General features: G+C 40.8%; 1 protein-coding gene across 3 annotated transcripts in view; it reads right to left on the bottom strand.

The window, feature by feature from the left end:
• The window catches only part of PNOC (prepronociceptin), a 62951-nt gene extending 41436 nt beyond the window's left edge, over positions 1 to 21515 (bottom strand). The window contains exons 1-3 of one of the 3 annotated variants that reach the window (XM_072634803.1): positions 20970 to 21515; positions 20497 to 20547; positions 17912 to 18049 (exon numbers count right to left, since the gene is read on the bottom strand). The gene's annotated coding sequence lies outside the window, so the exon portion shown is untranslated. Of the gene's footprint in view, positions 1 to 13361; positions 13477 to 13681; positions 13704 to 17911; positions 18050 to 20496; positions 20548 to 20969 lie in introns of those variants that run through there. The other 2 variants (XM_072634805.1, XM_072634802.1) reach the window with 2 other exon arrangements.
• Positions 21516 to 22056: the final 541 nt, after the last annotated feature.

Raw genomic sequence — 22056 nt, 5'->3', positions numbered from 1 at the left:
TGATAAGAAGAAGGGATGTAGTCCAGATGATAGTATACTTAGGTGATAGAATAGTTAGGTGAATGATCCATGTCAAAGAATTGTCATTAATGAGTCAATGTCAACTCGGAAGGACTCTAGTGAAGTGTCTCAAGGATGTATGGTTTTTATATGCTTTTTCCAACATTATGATCATTGCCTTGAATGAAGACGTAGATGGAATAATTGTCAAACTGCAAATTATACAATACCTGGAGGGTTCTTAGGTGATAAATTTCATGATTCAAAAGATCAGAGGTTTGAAACAGGGGTTCTTAACCTTTGTTTTTGAGTCATGGATCCTTTTGGTGGTCTGGTGAAGCCTATGAACCAGTTTTCAGCATACTGTTAAATGCATAAAATAAAATATACAGGATTACACATTAAATCATTATATTTAAATGTAATTCTCACATTAAAAATTAATGTAGCCCAGGTTAAGAACCTTTGGTCTAGAACAATGGCTGAATTAAATACGAAGTCCTACATTTGAAGTTCTGTCACTAGATTCAAAAAGTCAGTTAGTTTGATTGGGGCAGCTAGTGGATACAGTAAATAGAGCACCAGCCCTGGAGTCAGGAGGATCTGAGTTCAAATTCAGCCTCAGACACTTGACACTAGCTGTGTGACCTTGGGCAAGTCATTTAACCCCAATTGCCTTGCCTTCCTCTCTCCAAAACAAGTCAAATCAAAAGTATAGGAGGAAGGAAATGTGTCTACAGTTTGCATGAAAAATATCTGGGGGATTTAATTGACTATAAACTCAATATGATGTGACAGTGCAACATGGCAGTCAAGAAATCTAGAACTTTCTTAAATTACACTAAAAGAGACATAGTGTCTAGATGTGGGCTGACATGTCTAGATCACTGCATTCGCATTTGAATGCCACATTTTGCTAATGACATAGACATACTAGAGCATTTCCAGAAGAAGGTGATCAAGATGGTGAGAGGGCTGGAGAATATGCCATGTGAGGACTGGTTGAAGGAAATGAGGGTGTTTAGCCTGAAGAAGGGAAGACTGAGGAAGGTACCTGGTGACTGTTATCCAGTATCTGAAGGGCTATTCTACAGAAAGGTAAGTAAACTTGTTTTGTTTGGCTCAGGAGCAAGGATGGAAGTTAAGAGACAAATTTAGGCTTAGGCAAATAGTTTGACATGACTGAAAAACAACTTGAACAACAACACAACGAATTTAGACTTGGTGATCAGGAAAAACTTCCTATTAATCAAAATAATCAAAAAGTGCAATGGACTTCTTTGAGAGACTTCTCTTCACTAGAGGTCTTCAAGCAAACGCTGGATAGTTACTTGCCAGGGATATGGTAGAGGAGAATTCTATTTTTCCAGAAGAGGCTGGCCTGAAGAATCTTTAGTTCTGAGATTCTGGTGGAGTGCAGTAAGTGAAAATACATGTCTAATACTACCCAGAATTCTCTTCCTTTAGTGTTATGCACTCCAAGATGACATGATCACTCTCTCCCAAAGTTCCCCTTTCACTTTTATATCACCAATCAATTCTTATTGATAAGAGTGATTATCAATAGCAACTGTTGTTGTTTCTCTCCCAGCCTGATGTAATTATTGTTTTTTTTGCCTCATTAAAGGGGCCATCCCCAACTACTTCTTAAACAGGTCTATTCATTAAATGGGTGGTACCTCACCCTATATGAGTACCTGAATAGACCTTGGTCTAAAGGGGCCAAGGTCTCCCAGTGTATCCAGGGTCTTTCCAGGCATCCTGATGAATATCTGGTCACTGGATTCAGATGGCTCTGGAGCAGAAGTGAGGCTGGTGACCTGCACAGCCCTCCCTCACTCAAAACAAAGTCAAGTGCATCATCATTTCTCAGATGGCATGATCTTCTTTGGCAATAAAGGACAAACACAACAACCAGCCAGTTCTTCCACATTGGTCATTCTTGTAGTGATCTCACTGCCTTATGAGTGATGAAACCACAGGTCATGCAAGGTGAAACAAGACAAGAATTTGTCTCATGCTCTGCTAGCAGTAGAATGCAACCACCAGCAGACGTTTGTGTAATTGAAGTTTCTCATTATAACTTTCCCTTTCCTGTCTCATAACTGGATATTAGAAAAGCATCATCTGTACTTAGGACAAATCACTTAACCTTTCTGTGTCTGGGGTTCTGCATTTATAAAATGATTAACATGGATGAGGTTATTGTTAACATCTTTCCCAGATTCCAATTTTGTAATTTCATGAAGTCTTCAATGTGTCCAAATAATGTATAATTTACTTCCATAATGATGTTGCTCCTGTGTTTTTGGTTTCCAAATACTCTTCAATTTACTTATTTATTTTTAAAAGCAATCTGATATAGGTCTTACATTTACATTCCTGTTAAATATATTTTCACATTAATTACTCTTCAATTTATATATAATCTCTCTTTCCCCTTCTTCCACCTCTGCTAAGCTCATGGATTTCTATACAGCAGCATGGTATAGTAGATAGAATGCTAGATCAGGAAAACTTAGCGTTAATTTCCATCAAATGCCTACTAGCAATGTGTGTGACCATGCGCAATTCACTTACTCTTCCTGAGCCTCAGTTTTCTGGTCTGTAAAATGGGGATGATAATACCTGCAGTCTCATAGGGTTGTTATGAGGCTCAAATGAAATGATGATGATAGCTAACATTTAGATAGCCATTTTAATTAAGGTTTGCAAAATGTTTTACATATATTATCTCATTTGATACAATAATCCTATAAGGCAGATGTTATTATTGTCCCCATTTTACAGATGAGGAGACTAAAGCAGACAGAAGTTAAGTAACTTTCTCAGGGTCACAGAGCTAATACATGCCTAAGACTGGATTCAAACTCAGGTCTTCCTGATTCCCAGTCCCATGTTCTATCCATTGTATCCATATTAGAGTGCTTTGCAAACTTGAAAGTGTTATATAAATGCCAGATATTATTATTATCCTTTTAACTTTAGCGACAGCATGGTGTGGTAGATAGAAGAGGTGTTGGAAAGACCTGGTTTCAAGTCCTGCTTGATATATACTAGCTTCGTCACTTTGGACAAATCATTTCACTTTTTCAGCTACTCAAGGAATTCTCTCAACTATGTTACACAGGAGTGGGTTGATCTGCATTTGTGGAGGGCATTTCTATACTAGAAGTTCCATCCATTGATAAAACTACAGGTTTAGGGAGAAGAAAGAATCTAGGAAGAGGGAGTTTTCAATTGTGTCAAAAAAACCAAACAAACTGGCAGTACTACTTGCCCTCTCCTCTTTGGTCCAGAACAAAACTCATCTCTACCCCCCAAAACAAAACAAAACAAAACTTCCCTAATCTGTTTCCTAAACACCAGGCCTACATCACCAACTGTTTGTTGGAAGTCTTCAATTGGATGTTCTACGGATATCTTAAACCAGGGGTGGGAAACCTGCAGCCTCAAGACCACATATGGTCTTCTAGGTCCTTGGGGGGGTGGCCTTTTGCCTGAGTCCAAGTTTTACTTTTTGTTATGGAAGTTGTTCTGTGAACAGTCAAAGGGCTGCACTTGAGGACCTAGAGGGCCTCATGTAAACTTGAAGCTGCAGATTGCCCACCCCTGTAAAAATATTTTCAAAACAGAATGAATTCTATTTTCCTCTTAATCTCTTCCTCTTCTTCCTCCTCCTCCCCACTCTCTTATTCCTGTTCAGTCACCCAGATTTATAACCTCAGCATCCTCCTCAGCTCTTCTGTCTCTCTAACCCTCTCCCTCTCCCTCACTACATTCAATCGATTGTCTTGTCCTGCCCATTCTATCTGCACAATATCCCTGTTTCTCATCTCTCACCTTCTTTCCACCACCTTTTCAGGTCTTTATCACCTTTCTTTAGCACCTGGATTGCTACTACAGTTTAGTGGTCCCTTCTCCTGTCCCCTGTAGCTTCTAGTCTCTTCCTTCTCCAATTCATTCTCTACACGGCTGACCAAATAATATTCCTAAAGTGTGTCTGATCATGTCATTCCACAAATCAAGAACGCTTAATGACTCCCCTTTGCATCTAGATTAAAATACAAGTCTCTCAGCTTGGTCTTTAAAGTCCTTCCTGATTTGCCCTCTCCTCTTTGGTCCAGAACAAAACCCATGTTTAATTTATGTAAGGCTTTTTTTTAAGTTTAGTAAACATGAGTTTGCAAAGTGTTTTACATATATTATCTCACTTGATACAATAACCCCATAAGGCAGATGCTCTTATCATCCCCATTTTACAAATGAGGAGACTGAAGCAGACAGAGATTAAGTAACTTTCTCAGGGTCTCAGCCTACCCTCCCAGGCTTATTTCACATACTTCCCTTCACATTCACTCCCTTCTAGTGAAACTGGCCACCTGCTATTCTCTGAATGGACTCTTTCTTTCTTGGTACCTTTTCTTAGGCTATTCACTTAGATTAAAAAAAAAACATAGAGAAGATGGAAGCAATATCAGGCAAAAGAGTACAAATAAAAAAGCACGGTATATATTCTAAGAACAATCAGGATTGGTAAAACTCAGAATGAATTGGGGCTGGTGAGAGAAAATTAAAGCAACAAAAATGAGTTTCTTAAAATTACAGTGAGGAAAAGAGTATGATCAGCATAGGGATAGAACTGCAGCTCAGGCTGGGATGGGATAATGATAACTGCCACAAAGTGAAGGCAAACCTACTCACTTCTAATCTGACTTCTTTCTCTTCCAAGGAGAATGACCTTTGAACCAGAAAGAACAGAACCAAAGTGGCAAATAGGAAGGTGGTGCTCAAATTAAGTAAGGATATTCATAATGGCAGTGGTTGGCACAGTAGATAGAATTCTGGGCCTGGAGTTAGGAAGACCAGAGTTCAAATTTGGCCTCAGACATTTACTAGCTGTGTGACCTTGGGCAACTCACTTAACCTCTGCCTGCAAAGTGGGGCTGATAATAGTATCTATCTGCCAGGGTTGTGAGGATCAATGAGATAATATCTGAAGAGCTCGTAGCACATAGTAGGTACTTAATAAATACTCATCCCCTTCCTCTCCACAACAAGGTGCCCAGCTGCTGTTGGTGTGCTCAGGTCACCTAGACCAGCTGAGCTACATCTTCTGATTCTGAAAGAGCTAGAAAAATGTGATTGTAGAAACACTGACATTGATATGTGACAGACAGAGAAGAAAGGGAGCAGGACTGAAGTCTTGGAGAAAGGCAAATGTCTCGGTTTCTTAAAAAAAGGAATAGGGTGGAATCTGCTAAGTATAGGTCAGTAAGCTTGACAAAATTCCAGAATGGATTAATAAAGAAATTGTCAGTGAACACAGAGAAAAGTATCGATCACAAAGAGTGACCAAGAGCAGGATGCGACAAAACAGTTTTTCATTTTGGCAAGGTTACTAAATTGGTAGTTCAGAGGAATGCTGTAGATATTTTTGCAGGTGTAGAGAACCTGTGGCTTCAAGGCCACGTGGTCCTCTAGATCCTCAAGTGGGGCCCTTTGACTGAATCCAAACTTCACAGAACAAATCCCCTTAATAAAAGGATTTGTTCTGTAAAACTTGGACTCAGTCAAAAGGTCATACCTAAGGACATAGAAGGCCACATGTGACCTCGAGGCCACAGGTTCCCTGCCCTCTAGACGTTGGCAAAACATTTGGTGAAAATCTTTCATGTTAGTCTTAGGTGAAAGATGGAGAAATATGGGCTAGACAATAGTATAGTTAGAGGGTTTGGGAACTGGTCCAATTGCTGAAACCAAGGAGTATTTTGATGCCCATTTGAAGGAAGTCTCTAGTGGAGTGCCCCAAGGATCTATGTTTAAAGTGATATATCAAAATGAGCTATGGTCATTCAGTTGTATTGAGAGGTATACTATCCAAGAATAAGGGTGTGGTAGTCTCAAAGAACTCTGCCCCGTTTAGACTACATCTACAGCATGGTGTTCTGTTTTTGGCACCCCATTTCAGGAAGGGTGTTAGGAAGGAAGGAAACTAGGGATCCTTATGTTTTTCTTAAACCTGGGTAGCCCTAAGGCTCTGTTGTAGGCTTTATTCTCTTTTTCCATTAATTCTAGGTGATCTAATTAATTAATTCCTATGTGTCCAGTTATGACATCTATGCAGATTACTTTAAGATTTCCAGCCCAAATCACTTTCCTGAACTCTATTCTCACATCACCAAATGCCTGTTGGATGGGGCAAGTAGGATGATGAAAGGTCAGTTCACACCAGAGACAGATTTGTTGAATGAACTAAGAGAAGACTCGGAAGGTCACAATCACCATCTTGAGGCATTTGAAGGACTCTTGGGGAGAATGCTCCTTTAGGTTCATCACCTTGGCACTATTTTTGATTTGTCTTTCCTTCTTACCTCATATATCTACGCATTTGCTAAATTTTTTCATTTCTACCTCCACAGCATTTTTCACATCCATTCCCTTCTTTTTATTCATACATCCACCATGCTACTTCCACCCTCGTCACTGCTTGCCTATATTCCTGCAGCAGCCTAGATGGTCTCTCTGTCTTCAGACTCTCTCTTCTTTTCCACTTCCAATCCATTCTCCACATAAACTGCCAAAGTGATTTTCCTAAAATGCAAGTCTGGCCATGTCACTCCTCTCCTCAGTAGACTACAATGGCTCCCTATTGCTTCTGTGATAAGCTTCCATGTTTAGTTTTTAAATCCCTTCACAACCTGGCTCCTACCTTCCAACTGTATTATATATACACTCTTCTCCTCCCCATACACTACAATTCAGTTAAACTGGTCTTGCTGTTCCTCACACATGGCATTCTCTTTCTGATCTCTGTACTAACCACCCTTCATTTCTGAAATATACTCCTTCCTCATTTTCACCTCTGAAAACCCCTTTGTCTCCTAACTCTACTCAAGTGATACCTCATAGAGTGATTCTCCCAGTTGCTACTTCCCTCCCCTCTCCCCTTCATTTTACCTTGGATTTATTTTGTGCATATTTTATGATTTAAGCCCCTTTTGACTTTGTATTTCCAGGACCCTGGCCAGTGCCTGACACACATTACAAGCTTAACAAATGTTTGTTGATTGAGTGATTGTTTGGCTCCAGAGGATGGAACTAGGAACAACTGATAGAATTTGTAAAAAAAAAAAAAAAAAAAAAAAAGCAAGCTCACAATGTTAGGAAAAACATTCTAACAATTAGAGCTAATTAAAAGTGGAATGAGTTGCCTCAGTAGGTGGTTGATTCATGCACAGTGAAGGTCTTCAAGAAAATTATGGAGAAGAACTTGCCAGTTATGTTATAGAAAGGTTTTTTTATTCAGGTATGAAATAGTCTAGAGAGCTGCTGGGGTCCCTCCCAACTCTGAAATTCTGATAGCTAAGTGACCTTGGACAAGTCTTTTCTCTTCCTGGACCTTACTCCATTTTCTCATCTATAAAAATGAGAGGGTATTTCTTGATAATCTTAGATTCTTCTCTGTCTGAGAAGATTTTTTTTTAACCTCTTTCTCTGCCCAAAGGAAAACTCAGTTACTTCACCAGAAAGGCTTGGGTAAGGGTGGGGTGTCCCTAAAGTGGTTTCGTTTGCTAGATCTGATAAAGATAGGGGCCCCATTGTGTACTAAAATAACTAGATAACCAGGAATAACTAGAAAATTGAAAAGCAAATATGTGTGGACATTGTGGCTAAGGATTTGAGGACTCCAAAGAAATAAGAGCTAGGCCCCTTAGTCAATCCTACTCCCCTGAGGGCCTGGTATTGACAGCTGCCAGTGTATAAGGATATCAGGGACAACGTTTCTTGTTAATGGATGACACAAGCATTGGAGATCCAAGACGATCCATTTTGCCAAGATTTCTGTATGATTCAAGCCAGATCTCTGTAGCAAATGATTTATCATCAGTTATGCATCTCCACATGAGCAGAAGGGACCCACCCCAATTCAACAAACATGTGTTGAATCCATACTGTGTTCAAGCCAAGCTAATTGCTGAAGTGCTAAGGAATCAAAGAGGAATGAAAGAGGGACTCTGCCCAATTTTCAGCTCCCTTTCAGGCCTCTTTCCCTCATTAGAGTATTAGCTCCTTAAGGGCAGGGATTGTCTCTCTGTATGCATTTGTATCTCTAATGCTAGTCATAATGCCTGGCACATAATAAGAGATCAATAAATGCTTCTTGACTTGATTTGACTTGAAGTTAAAATCTAGTAAGGGAATGATAAGAGATTGTAAGCTTCTCCAGGGCAGGGACTATCTTTTGCCTCTTTTCATATCCCTGCCACTTGGCCCGGTGACTGGTAGATAGTAAATACTTAAAATTTTTTTGAATCAATACAAGACTGAAAGGATAAAGGGCTATAAGAAAATAGGCTCTTTAAGGTTTGCAAAGCACTTCATAAATGGTGTCTTCATAAATGAGAAGTGCTATTATTATCCACATTTTATAGGTGAAGAAACTGAGGCAGATAGAGGTTAAGAAACTTTCCCAGGGTCATACAGTTAGTAAATGTCTAAGGCTGGATTTGAACTGCAACTCAACCCTTTATCCACTGTGCCACCTGTAATGGCAAAGGCCATAAAAGGGAGAAAAAGGGAAATGTGGGAATGAATCCTGAAGGAGTTGGCTCTTGCTTTTACATATCCTAGCCTAGTGGGTTGAGGAAAGGAAACTTCCTAAGGAATATGAGAGGAGAACTGCATGATAAAGCATGGCAGCCGTGAGGTCTGCACCCTAGAAACAACAAGTTTATTCATACTGGATATCCTGACGTCCAGACTGCCCTGAATGCCACTGACTTTCCCCCTTTATCTACGTCCTGCTCTACTGATTGAGAGAATGTGTGCAAATCATTTTGTAAGGCTAAAAATGCCAAGTTTGTTACTGTTCAATCATGTCTGTTCCTTTATGATTCCATTGGGTTTTTGTTTGTTTGTTTGTTTTGCAAAGATACTGGAGTGGTTTGCCATTTCCTTCTCTAGCTCATTTTACAGATGAAGACCTGGGGCAAACAGAGTGAAGTGACTTGCCAAAGGTCACACAGCTAGTAAGTGTCTAAGGTCAGATTTGAACTCATAAAGATGAGTCTTTGTGACTCCAGGCCCAGTGCTCTATCCACTGTGCCACCTAGCAGCCCCCAAATGCCAATTACATGCCAGCCATTACTTTTATTATTATTAATACTGACTATGTGTCAGGCCCTGTGCTAAGTGCTTTACAAATATGATCTCATTTTATCCTCACAAGAACCCTTGGAAGTAGGTACTATTATTATCCCCATTTCATAGCTGAGGAAACTGAGGCAGATAGAAGTTAAATGTCTTGCCCCAGTAAGTGTCTGAGGCCAGATTTGAATCCAGGTCTTTCTGATTGTAGACCAGGGGCTCTATTTCCTGTTCCATTTGTCTGCCTTTTTAACAATCACTTACTAAGCTCCTACTAGGTGCTAGGCACATAGCATACAAAGAGTGAAACTCTTCCATTCCCTAAAGGAACATACATTCTAGTGCAAGAGACAGCGGGCAATGGATAAGAATATGTAGGATACATACAAATTGAATCCAAGGTAGTTTTTCAAAAGCAGCTGGGGAGGGGGGTTGGTCAGGGAGTGGGGGAGTCAGGAAAGGTTTCTTGTAGAAACTGGTAATTCTTCCCAGTTGTTAGTGCCTTCTCCTCTAGGGCTATGTTCCTTCTACTCTATATGTCTTATATGTACCGATTTAATATAGAAAATAGTTCTCCCATTAGGATGTAAAATTTCTTACTTAAAGGCAAGAACCTTTTTGTTCCCTCCCCCGCACTGAACATGTAGAAGGGTTTTTACTTAATAAATGCTTGTTGCCTGACAATCAATGAGTCTACACATAATAAGAAATTAATAAATGCTTCCTATTCAGTGATTACTTGATTTAAGCATAAGTTTTTAATCTTTTTTTGCACTATTTACTGGAATAATATTTTTAAATACATGAAATAAAGTATATAGGAGTGCAAAGAAAGACAATTACGTTGAAATATGGTTAGCAAAATACTTATTTTAAGATACACAAATTCAGGAAAGGAAACCAGGGATTCCACCCCCATCTTTCAGGGCTCAATGAATGTCCCACCTCTTCCAGGAAGTCTCCTCCAAAAGCAGTCACACTGATCTCTCTGCTCTGAACATCGAGAGGGCAATTTGATACTCATGAGCCACAAGCAGTCTTTTGACCAAAATAGACAAATGAATTTGTTCGTGTGCACTAATCTTATTAGGGGGCCAAGGACAAACAATGAATCACTAGATTTAGACACCAACAGGACTTGGGTCTAAAGCTCTCATGGCCTTTTCCCCCAACCCCCAGCCCCAAAGCACGCAACCTCCCCTGCATCTCTCTCAGGCTACTTCTCTTTGGCAGGTACCCTCGTTTGAAATCCCTAGCCCAGGGTCTGTGGCTGTCTACTCCTGTTCTTCCAAACTCCCTCCATCCATCCAATCCTTCAACTCCTCCCCTCAGGGTCAGGCTCTGCTGACTTCCAGGTGCTAATTAGCTAATCTGATAAACTCATTGTACTAATGTGATAATGGAAGATTAGAAGAGCTCCTTTAGGGACTTCTCTATCTCTAATTCTTAGACATTCTACTCCCAGAAATGATTTTTAAAAAAGGGCCTCTCAGCGGCAGCTAATTGGTTTTTTTCCATAAATAAGATAATAAAAATGTTCGAAAGATACAGATGAAGTTGGTGGAAAAATGCCCCACCCCCACATCAAAATAAAAAGAGCTGTGTAAAATGTAATCCAACCCCACCCCAAATTATGTTCAAAGAATACACATACATTTTTCTTACTGTGAACTTAGTAATATAAAAACATAAAAGTTGTGAATTTGTTACATAGTTTTTAAAGGTACTATGTGCAGTACACATATAGTTTACAGTTTTCTCATATATGCATACAATATAGTTTCTTCATAAAGGTATATTAAATATCTACATACGTACAAATTTCTATGAATATCACAACCAATGGCCCCTTTCTGTTTGAAAGTTGCCTGATCCCTGCCGTAGATCAAGTTAGTTGTCCACTATATAGCTCAACTCTTAATTATGTGTTGGTGTTCCACACCAGTGCAACTTGATTGAAACGACTTACAGTCAGGAAAGCCTGGATTCAAACGCTGACACTGTGTGTTCCTGGGCAACTCATTTAACCTCCATGGACCTCATTCAAGCCCCAAGGATTTATGTACTAAATGATAGGACTGTGATCTGGTGGAGAGAGTTGCCACACTACGAGTTTTCCGTGATAATCATGCCAAAATTTTCAGGTAGTTTCTTGTATGTTTTTAAAATTTTCTCTTGCGTTAGTGTTGTCTTCCCAACTAGATTCCCAACTGCCCAACTGGAGGGCAAGAGCCAGTGCTTCATATTTCTCTTGTGTCCTCACCATGAGTTGGGTGAATAGTAGTCACCCGAAAGACACTTGACTGATGACTGAATGTACAATAGCTGCTGGGCAGCTTCCACTATAAGACACAGAGAGCAGGGTTTTGAGATTAATCTTGCAATTACTCCCTTCAGTGACAATGCAAATCTGCCTGCATTTTTGAAATCCCTGAGTGCCCTCAGCTTAGTTGATAATTTAAGGCCTGACAGCCCATTCAGCTCTGAAAAAAAAGAATAGTTGCTGGAAATGACTGTGGCATTGTCCCACAGTGCCCCCTACAGGGGCACTACAGCAGATAAAACAGCCCCTGTTCTTTTGAGTAACTTGAGGAGCTGTCTTTTTGCAAAGGGGTTCTGCCTAGCTCACAGGGCTGAGTAACCGCTGCTCACCTTCATTAAACGGGCAGAGACACAAAAGAAAGAAGACTTAGATGCTTCTTGTCCCCGGCTGTTTTGTAGATGACATTTCCCTGCGACAATTTTGTTAGGGAATGAGACATGCATGGGCACCCACAGACAGCTGGAAAGAATAGGACTTTGTGAGGTTTTGATGAGAAACAAAAACCACATGCATACATACATACCTACATACACACATATGTACTTACAAGCACATACATAGATCTATGGGTGTGTGTGTGTGTGTGTGTGTGTGTGTGTGTGTGTACTGGCAACTTTCTCTGGTTTAGGCATTCTTACCAATGAATGCTGAGCAAAAGCACATCTTTTGATAATCTTCAGGACAATTTTATTGGTTATAATTGGACCAATTATGTACTCCCAGAATAAAGTAAACACAGATGTTTAAGCCCAGCATCAGGAATTCGAGCTCAAGGTGAACTGCTTAAAATAGTAAATTTCCCCAAAGCATCCTGACTCCCCCTCCCTTGAAAAAAATTCCCATTGGGGAATACATATATGATGTAAGCTTGATAGCACATAGCCAGAGATGAGACAAGCTTTAGATAGAGACACTGGGGAAAGATTAAGAAGGAAGGGTGAAGAAGAAATAGTCGGAGAGTAAGAAGTCATGGAGAGAGGGGCAAGAAAAGGGAAGAGGGTTCAGATGTTATGCTTTCTTGAAAGTAGTATTATCTTGAAGGGAGGAAAATCAGAGATAAGAGAAGGTAAAAGAAGAAAAAAACCACTGCAAAATGACTCAGGGAATACTAAGGCAAGGTCATCCTTTCAAAGATTCCTTGTGGGAAACAGGCATGCCAACAGCTGATCTCGACATTTTTCTGATAGAGCGCAACTCCCTTGCCCCATGCTTCCTTGCCCTGTGCCCCTGACGATCTCTCTCCCATAATGAACAGTTCTGGCTGAGAAACAGAGTCTTTTCCATAAGTGAACAAGAAGTGGTCCATCAGCATTCAAAATTCAAACCCCAACGTTTGCATCCAAAGCTCGATAAAAATTAGCATCAGCACAAAATCAGAGGGTAAGAGAAGCAAGCACAGAAAGGACAATATTTGTAAGAAAAGACAAAGCTCAATTTAATATCATGGAAGAAATGACCCAGAAGGTAAGCCAGAACACACCCCCTTATCCCTGATCTTCCCTCTGCCCTGTAGCATCTCAAAGCAAGTCAGGATTTCAAGGGAAACCAAAATGCGGAAAGGAAACTTTTCCTCAGTCCGTCAGCCACCTCATTTCCCGGGAAAAAACTGGACCATTCTCTATCCAAAACATAGCATTCCCCTGGGATGAAAAGCTCAAACCCAAATCCAGACATTTACAATAAGACGATTGGGAATAGGGGATGGGGGTGGAGACAAAGAATATTCTCACAAGGAAAAAGCAAAGTCCCAAACCCCAAAGAGCTCTAAGCATCCAGAGAACAGAAAGATGCACGTCTAAGGAGAGAGGAGCTCCTCTCTAATACTGAGCCTCCGGTCTGAGTGAGAAGCAGTTTGCCTCTTTGCAAAGGTTAGCATGCAGTTACCTACCTGAATGCTGTCAGTTGCTAGGTTCTCTGTTATGTGGCTCCGTTATGCTGTGTCTCTGTCACACTGGTATATATATATATCGTGAACACACAGGCACATGCACACACACACACACACAGCCCTCCCCTTTCCAGCCCACCTCAATCACACCCGCGCACACACACAGACACAGACACAGACACACACATGCTGACCCCCTTAGCCAACTGACAAACAGAATCTTACAATCCACTTATTCCCCCGCACCCCACTACCCACTTCTGCAATCAAACCTGTGACATCCCAACCTCTTAAATAGTCCATTTTCAAGCTTGCTTTACCAGAGCCCTGTTTAGTCAAGATTGCAACAGCTGCTTCTCTGCTTTATCTCTCTCTTCCAGAGGTGCTATAATAACTAAAGTTAAGCCCTGCCAAGTCAGTGACTGGCTGGATGGAAAATCCCCCTGGTGACAATGCAGACCCCGAGCCTGTGAGTCTCCTTGAGGCTGTAAGAACAGTCTCTTTGACTAGGAAATAAAGACCAATAGAAGCCAGTCAGGACAAAGGCAGATCTCATTTTGAATTCCTTTTTCTCCTTGCTATTGCCATTTCTGGGCACTGAGGTGGACACATAGAAGCGAAGGGATCACGTTGGGAAGACTTCCATGGCCCTGTCACTAGACCAGTGTAAACTGGGTGGCTCTATCAGCCACTGTCTCTTTCTAGAGGGATAGGAAGTTTGGGGCTCATCAGGTCTTCTTTGTTTCATTAACATATCCTTATGAGAAACTCCACCAGCACCTCAGAGACCCAGGACAGCCTTTTAGTTTGGAAATAGGGGACTAACTCAGTTAATTTTGTACTCTGCATCACCACCTGATGAAAGCTGGTAGGCCCCAAAGCTATTAGACAGTCCTAGGGAGCCCCCCCTCACCCAGAGGACAGAAGAAAAGGGTGAGGATACCTTTGGGGGAAATCTTTGGATCTTCTCTCTGGATTACAAGAATCCTGAACTGTTGTTCATCTTCTTTTTCCTCCGTTCTAAAAATATACACTTCCTGGACACTAATAAATGTCAAGAAATGTTAGAGCTCAGAGTTAATAACTCAGATCAAATCCCTTGTTTTACAGATGGGAAAACTGAGGAACAGGTGACTGGTCCAAAGGACCATAGTCTATTAGTCACAGAACCAGGCTAGAAGACAGGTAATCTGACTCCTGGTCCCATGTTGTTTCCAGACCACATTGGTCGCATAGTTAAATGGCTAAATGTTCTCTCAAGATTGTACTCACAGTTATTTCCATAAGGCATGGCAAACAAATATCCTAGGTTTTGTAACTCTTTTCCTCAAGGAGCTAATCACTTACTCGAGTGGCACATGTTAACTTCCTGCCTCTTAGGGTCACGAGAAGGAAACAAAGGAAAACCAGTGGGTATTGGTTAGACAAGGTCTATAGCTGGCAAGTCTCCTTTTCTTTTATCAGCAGTACAAGGAAATACTTTGGAAAGAGTATTGTAAGAACTGGAAACAAAAGGAGTGCTGATCAGTTGGGGAATTGCTAAACAAAATATGGTGGAAGTGAGTGTAACGGAACATCATTATGCCTTAAATGATGAAAGAAACAGGTTCAGGGAAACCTAGGAAGACTTGTATGAATCTATGCAGAGTGAAGTGAGCAGAACCAGGGAAACAATTTACACAGCAACAGCAACATAAAGATGAACAACTTTGAAAAACTTAAAAACTATATCCATGCAGTGACCCATCACAGTTCTCAAAGATCCGTGATGAAACATGTTACATGTCTCCCGAAAGACAATCAGTAGACTCAGGATGGAGAATGACCCATATATTTTTGGGCATGATCAATGCATGAAATTGCTTTGTTTGGCCATGCATATTTGTTAAAAGAATTATCTTTTCCTTCTTCCTCTCTCCTCCTACAAGTGGGGAGGGAGGTAGGCAGGAGAGAAACTAAATGTCCATTAACTGAAAATAAAATAGAAGTTAAAAAAAAAAAAGAAGAAAGAACATGGGATTTGGAGTGAGAGGACATGAGTTCATAGCCTACTTCTGTCACTTCCATCTACCTGTGGGTCCTTGAGCAAGTCACTTAAGCTCTTTCAACTTCTGTTTCTTCATCTGTAAAATGAGATGGTTAGAGTAAATAGCCTGTATGGCTCCTTCCAACATTAAAGCTATGGTTCTGTGACCAAAGGTCACATATAGATCAGTGGCTTCTTTATCCCACTTAGGGATAAATCTTTCACCTTTTATTATTGAATGATAGTATAATAAAAGTCACAGGGGACCCACTGGTTTTCACTGGGGAAATCAATTTGGTTGTACATTATTTTTAGGTAACTTTTGTTTGCCCTAGTGTACTATGGGAGACCCAGCTCCATGTTTGGGGCATTGTTTACATTTGGGTCCTGTGCAATATGGGGGCACCTGAAGAGGAGGTAAACTCTCTGGGGGACTGAGGTCAGATTTATTATTCTCCTTGAGGGAATAGAAAGCTTTTTATTCTAACAGCCTGAGAAAGTACCTTGGGGGTGGAGGAAAGAAATACGCAATTCCATAGCACCTTTTTACAAGTATTATCTCCTTCGATCCTTACATACTTAGCACAGACACTAGGCTAAGCATTTTTCGCAGATATTGTATTTGATTCTCACAATAGCTCTGCAAAGTAGGTTGCTATTGTTATCCCGTGTTACAGTTGAGGAAACTGAGGTAAACAGTAGTTAGGTGACTTGCCCAGGGTCACCCAGCTAACAAGTGTCTGAGGCTAGATTGAGACTCAGGTCTTCCTGACTCCAGGCCCAGTTCTGTATCCACTGGGCCACCAGGTGCTTCTCTGGAGGTACCTAGAGAACATAAACCTAAAGAGTGTTGGTAAACTAGGGCTTTGTTTCTGAATTTAATGGAAAATCATTTAAGTGTTTACTATGTGCCAAGCATGTGCAAGCACTGGGGTGAAAGAGAAAACTTAGCTGATCCCTGAGGTCACACATATAACTGGGGAGGGTTCATACTTTATGTTTAGTTCACCGCAGATAGAAAGGCCAAGTACAATTTAGTCAGGCAAAGTTGCAATGCAGATGACAAGGCTCAGAGATCCTTGGGGAGTAATAGCAGAGTTGATGATTGGTTCCCTACCAAGAGGACAGTGGCATTAAGTCTGGAATGGAAGAATGAGAGGGACCCAGGTAGGACGATGGTCCTTTTATTGTCATTTCAGAGGTCTGATTTTTTCCAGGGCAATTTTGGTCCAGAGACTATTGATTTTCTCATGCCTGCATTTCGCAGTAATCTGCCATCAAGCAAACAGAGTGCTTTGGTTTCAGCCTTCATCTGAACAATGAGGCTTAGCACAGGTATGGAAACCTGGGTCAGAGAAGAGTATCATTTTTTACTCTGTTATGCTTTTTATTAAAACTGTAACTTTAAAAAATAAGACAGATAAACATAAACATCAAATAATGTTCTATTTAGCATAACTAGTATGTTTAAATCGGATATACCATTTAGAGAAAAATTTAAGGAAACACCAACATCTAGGTACAATTAAGTACCTAATTTATTCACTTTTAACCATTTCCTCAATTTTTAGCCTGTTTTTCTTCAGGATTAAGTCAAATTTACACTGAACACTCTAACTTAGAGCTATATCCTTCTGGGCCAAATCTTTGCTTTAGCCTCTTCTCAGCTTTGAATCAAAAGTCCTTGTAGGCGTCAGAACCTGCAGCTCTGTTGCTTTCGACTGAGGTAGGTGGTATGATTAGCTTGCCAATGTCATAAAAGGACATTGTCTCTCAGGCTAATTCTCTGTCGACCAAATCAACGGTTGCCTCTGTCTTTAGTTTCTCTCTCTGTGGTATTCCCTTGACCTTGTGGAAGTGTGAAAACTCCCCCCAACCAATTTTTTATCTTGAAGCTCTGGAAACATATTCTTCTGCCTAATCCCCTGGATCTTTCACTTCTGTGATTTTTCAACCTTGAAACAACTTGGCCCATTACACTCTGTTGATTTCCAGAGCTAGGTATCGTGCTGGTATCAGAATCTGCCATTAACACTGCCATGGTGTTATTGACCCCTACCTACCCACTCCATGGAGGTCTGGGGATATGATAACAGAGTTTGCAACTCACAAGTTATCAACAGTTTGTCTTCATCACAGCCACAAATGGTCTATATGCTGCTTGGGCTACTAGCAAATGAGAGCAATGGGCAGACCAATATAGTATAGTGCAGCCTCAGGAGACCTGGGTTCAAATTATACCTCCGGTGCCTACTAGCTGTGTAACCATGGGCAAATCACCTAACCTTTCTGAACACTAATATCCTCAAATGTAAAATGAGGATAGTAATCCCACAAAGAGTGGGTGACTATGGGCAAAGTCACTTAAATCTTAGTATCCTAGGCAACTCTTGAAGACTATAAGCTGCTGAACAGCAGCTCAACATTCTGAATTGATAGAGGAAGTTTTCTCACTGGAAGGTCCCTATATGGATGAAATCACAGTTCTAAACAAAAAAATAAAGAAACTCCCCCAAAACCTTACCTGGTGAGGTCATATCACAAAGCTCTTTGTAACATTACAAGCATAATACAAGTAGTAGTAATTGTGATGGTCTTATCTGCCTTCTTAGCATTCCTGATCAGGTAGGAGTTCTATTCCATATTTTCTCAGATTTCCTTCCTCATGGAGAAAGAGAAAAAAAATGTTTCAGCATTTATTCACCCTTCCTTCTGATCCCACATCCCCCAATTTGTCCAAGTTGTAGTTCAGTCATTTCCTACTCTTTGTGGTCCCACTTGGGGTTTTCTTGGCAAAGATACTGAAGTGGTTTGCCATGTTTTCCTTCAGTTCATTCAGATTCTTTACCAATTCTAGAGGGATTGTGATCTCAGTCTTTGGAGTGAGTAACCACACTAATAAATGAGAATAAATATGAAGAGGAAACTGAGGGAAGCAGGGTGAAGTGACTTACTCAGGGTCACACAGCTAGTAAAAGTCTAAGGTTAGATTTGAACTGAGGAAGATGAATCTTTCTGTCTCCAGGCCCTGAACTCTGTTCACCATACCACCCATATCCCCTATCCATGTTACTGTCTTCCTAGAGCACTCATATGCTCTTACTTGCAGGTCTTGAAATGAGCTCTTGCGCCCTAGGAAGATTTCCCAAGGCATTCTGCCCTGACTCATCAATGGTCTCGCAGTCCCAGTTGCTCCATGTGGCTTGAGTCTTGTATCTGGTATCAGCAAGACCTGGGCCCTAATGCCAACTCAGAAATTCACTAGCTGTGTGATTCTGGGCAAGCCATTGGACTTCTTTTCTGTGCCTTGATTTTTTTATCTGTCAAATGAAGTGATGAAGTTCAATGATTTCAAAGGACACTTCTAGCTCTAAATCAATGATTCTATGATTTAAAAGAGGAATTCAGCCTTGGAAAAGGGCTCCTGGGAAGTGGGGTATAAGCTGATCCAGACTGCAGGAGCATGTTGCTATAAGGCAAGGCTAGGTCAGGGACAAGATAGGACCAGATGGTAGATGTAGGGTTGGTCACGGTCAGACTAAATAACTCAGAGTGTCTACATCATCTGTCCCTAAATGGGCATATAAAGAGGGGGGATTGTAGATCCTTCACTAAAATCCTACTCTTAGGTCACCTAATGATGTGGGGCTATGACCATGCTTCTCTAAGACCATACAGAGGTCATGCAAGCTCTGGTGTATCCAACAAAACAGAAAGGATTTCACTATGAAACTGGGAACATCTCCTGTTCATCTCTTGCCAGAGGACCAACCTAGCTATAGTAAGAAAGGCTCATTCATCCCCAGGTCAGATTCTGGGTGATGGATTTTTTCCCTATCTCTCTGACTTTTGATACTTTAGTTGATCTAGTCACCCTAAAATATTTTCCCCATACATTCTTCTTTGTATTACTTATTTTAAAGTTTTGGTTGCCTTTTATCTTCTTGTGGTAGTATAATAAATGGCTTGCATTTATACAGCCCTATATGTTTTGCAAAGCATTTGATACTCACAACAACCCTGTGAAATAGGTGTTATTATTATCCTCATTTTATAGATGAGGAAATTGAGGTTCACAGAGGTTAAGTGACTTGTCCAAGGTCACACAGCTAGTAAGTGTCTAAGGCATGATTTGAACTTAAGGCTTCCTTACTCCAAATCCAACACTCTATTTACAATACCAGCCAGGTAGCACAGTAGGCAAGTTATACACAGGGTTGTTATGAGCATCAAAAAAGTTAACATTTGTAAATTACTTTGTAAATGTTATGCTTATGTGTTATGTAAGTGCTAGATATTATTATTATTAATTGTTATTATTGGTGGCATATAGAAAGGACATATAAGGGGCAACTAGGTGGCATAGCAGATAGAGCACTGGACCTTGAGGCAGGACAACCTGAGTTCAAAGTCAGCCTAATTCACTTACCAGCCGTGTAACCCTATTTGCCTCAGTTTCCACATCCATAAAATGAGCTGGAAATGGCAAACTACTCTAATATCTTTGCCAAGACATCCTCAGAATGGGGAAACAGACTCAGAAACAACTCAACAACAACCAGTTATTATTATTGACTGTTTTTCTTTGTTGTTCTTTTTTAAGGGAGTTAGGGGTGGGGAGTCTACCCCTTTCAATTTTCCCATTCTAACACCTTGGTTCAGTCTCCTCTCTCTGTGGGATGATGAATTGCTTTGCCCTTTGCAACTCTTGAGGATTATTTACCGAGTCTAGAGGGGTTGTGATCTCAGTCTTTGGAGTGAGTAACCACACTAATAAAACCATATATCCTTGAGGGATTGAAATATGGATCCCTGCTGTGTTGGAGATGGGGAGAGTGAGGAGGGAGAACAGCTTCCAGGTTGCCTGATGATGCAGGAAGTGTGATTGTGAATAGCTGAGATGGATTTTTAGAATATTGTGTGTCTGACATACAATCTTGGTGACAGAAGACCTGAGCCTAGACTTAATGGGAGGACCTTTTCTAAGATAAGGACCCAGGTATATTTCAGCAGGCCTCTCACAAATTCTTTTTGACTTGTTTTTGTTTTCAACTAGGAAAATGGGGGAAATTCAGTTAGTCAGTCAACAAGTATTCATTAAATGCTTACTCTGTGTCTGGCGCAAAGAAATATGGTCCCTGCCTTCAAGGAGTTCACAATCTAATGGGAAAGAAAACATATAAACAATGATGTACATACATTATTTATATTCTCTCAATACATATATGAGTGTATATATGATATATGCACACACAGATATACACATGTATAATACATATACTGAGATATTTATGTATATACATCCACATACATACATACATACGTACATACAACAGCTAGGTGAAACAATGGATAGAGTGCCAGATGATGAGTCAAGAAGACTCACCTTTGTGAGTTCAAATCTGGCCTCAGACACCTATTAGCTGTGTGACCGTGAGCAAATCACTTAATGAGAGGGACAGACAGAGACAGAGATAGTACCAAGGAGATTTTATGCATATGTATATGTATATGTGGCCTATATCTATATCTATTTAGAGACAGATACATATTTATATATCTAAATATCAAGAAAGAATGACCTCCAGAAAAGGTAGGATCCAGTGTTTAGCTTGTTTTGTTCCCACTGCATCTGGCAACGTCAGCACATGGCACTCCTCCAAAATGAGTACCCTCAGATTCTCCAGCAAACTCTCCAGGTACTTATATACAAAATATAGAATAGGTTTTATTCAACACCACATAAATATAGAAAGAACTCATGTTCAAGCCCATACAGAATGAAAAAATGACCCTCTCCTTTTTGATGGGCATCTGCCACTCCCTCTTCCTCCCTCCTCCCCATGAACTTAAATTTGCCAAGAGGGTAGTTGTAAATAGCTAAGATGAATTATTGCAAACTGTTTAACTGCTCTTGGTGTCAGAAGGGAAAAAGAACTTGGGGTTTGCTAGAGAGTCAACTGACACTCCTCCCTCAATTCTAATGGACCACTGCCTTCCTTCAGCGACTTATCCAGTTATTCCTGACTTGTGACATTCCCTTGGGTTAAGAACCTCTCACCCGAGGAAAGAGCACCCCCCCAGATTTACATGACAATCCACATGACTTATTGTAGAGCGAGGGGCAATGCCGGCTTGGTTATGTCACAATGATCAGGCCTGATCCCAAGTTTCCTGATGAACTGATCTTTTTTCCTTTTGGTGCTCCATTACTTGGCTGCCAATCTGGGCTGTGCTAGCCTCTCGCTCCCTTCAGGGCTCCATCATTCTGCTGCTGCCTCCATCTGCTTCCCATTGTGTCTCTCTCATCCTCGGGGCAGTATTGCTACTGTCTTACAATCAGATAGCTGGGGCCAACATGTTTCTGAAGTGTTGGGTACATCTGTAGCTCTTTTAGGCCAGACCAGTGTGACTGTCTCTAAGCCAGAGGAATAGTTTCTGCTTTTTTTCTGCCCAAGACTCCTAGCCTTCCTAGTATCACAAAAAGGCCCTTTGAGGCATCTCTGTCTTACCTTTCTCCACCAAAGATGCCAGGTCCTAACTCTGATTTAGCATAAATTGATTCCATTCATCTCTTCTAAAGAGTCTTGGGACCCAGGGTGTGTGGCCCTCATGTGTTCAGCACTTTTTACTATGTCTTTTGGGGGCTGAGACAAAAATGTTCAGTCT

The sequence above is a fragment of the Notamacropus eugenii genome, chromosome 1, assembly GCF_028372415.1.
Source record: "Notamacropus eugenii isolate mMacEug1 chromosome 1, mMacEug1.pri_v2, whole genome shotgun sequence".
Lineage (NCBI taxonomy): Eukaryota > Metazoa > Chordata > Mammalia > Diprotodontia > Macropodidae > Notamacropus > Notamacropus eugenii.
Note: the sequence above shows the minus strand (reverse complement) of the source record. Positions and strands in the feature narration are given on the sequence as shown.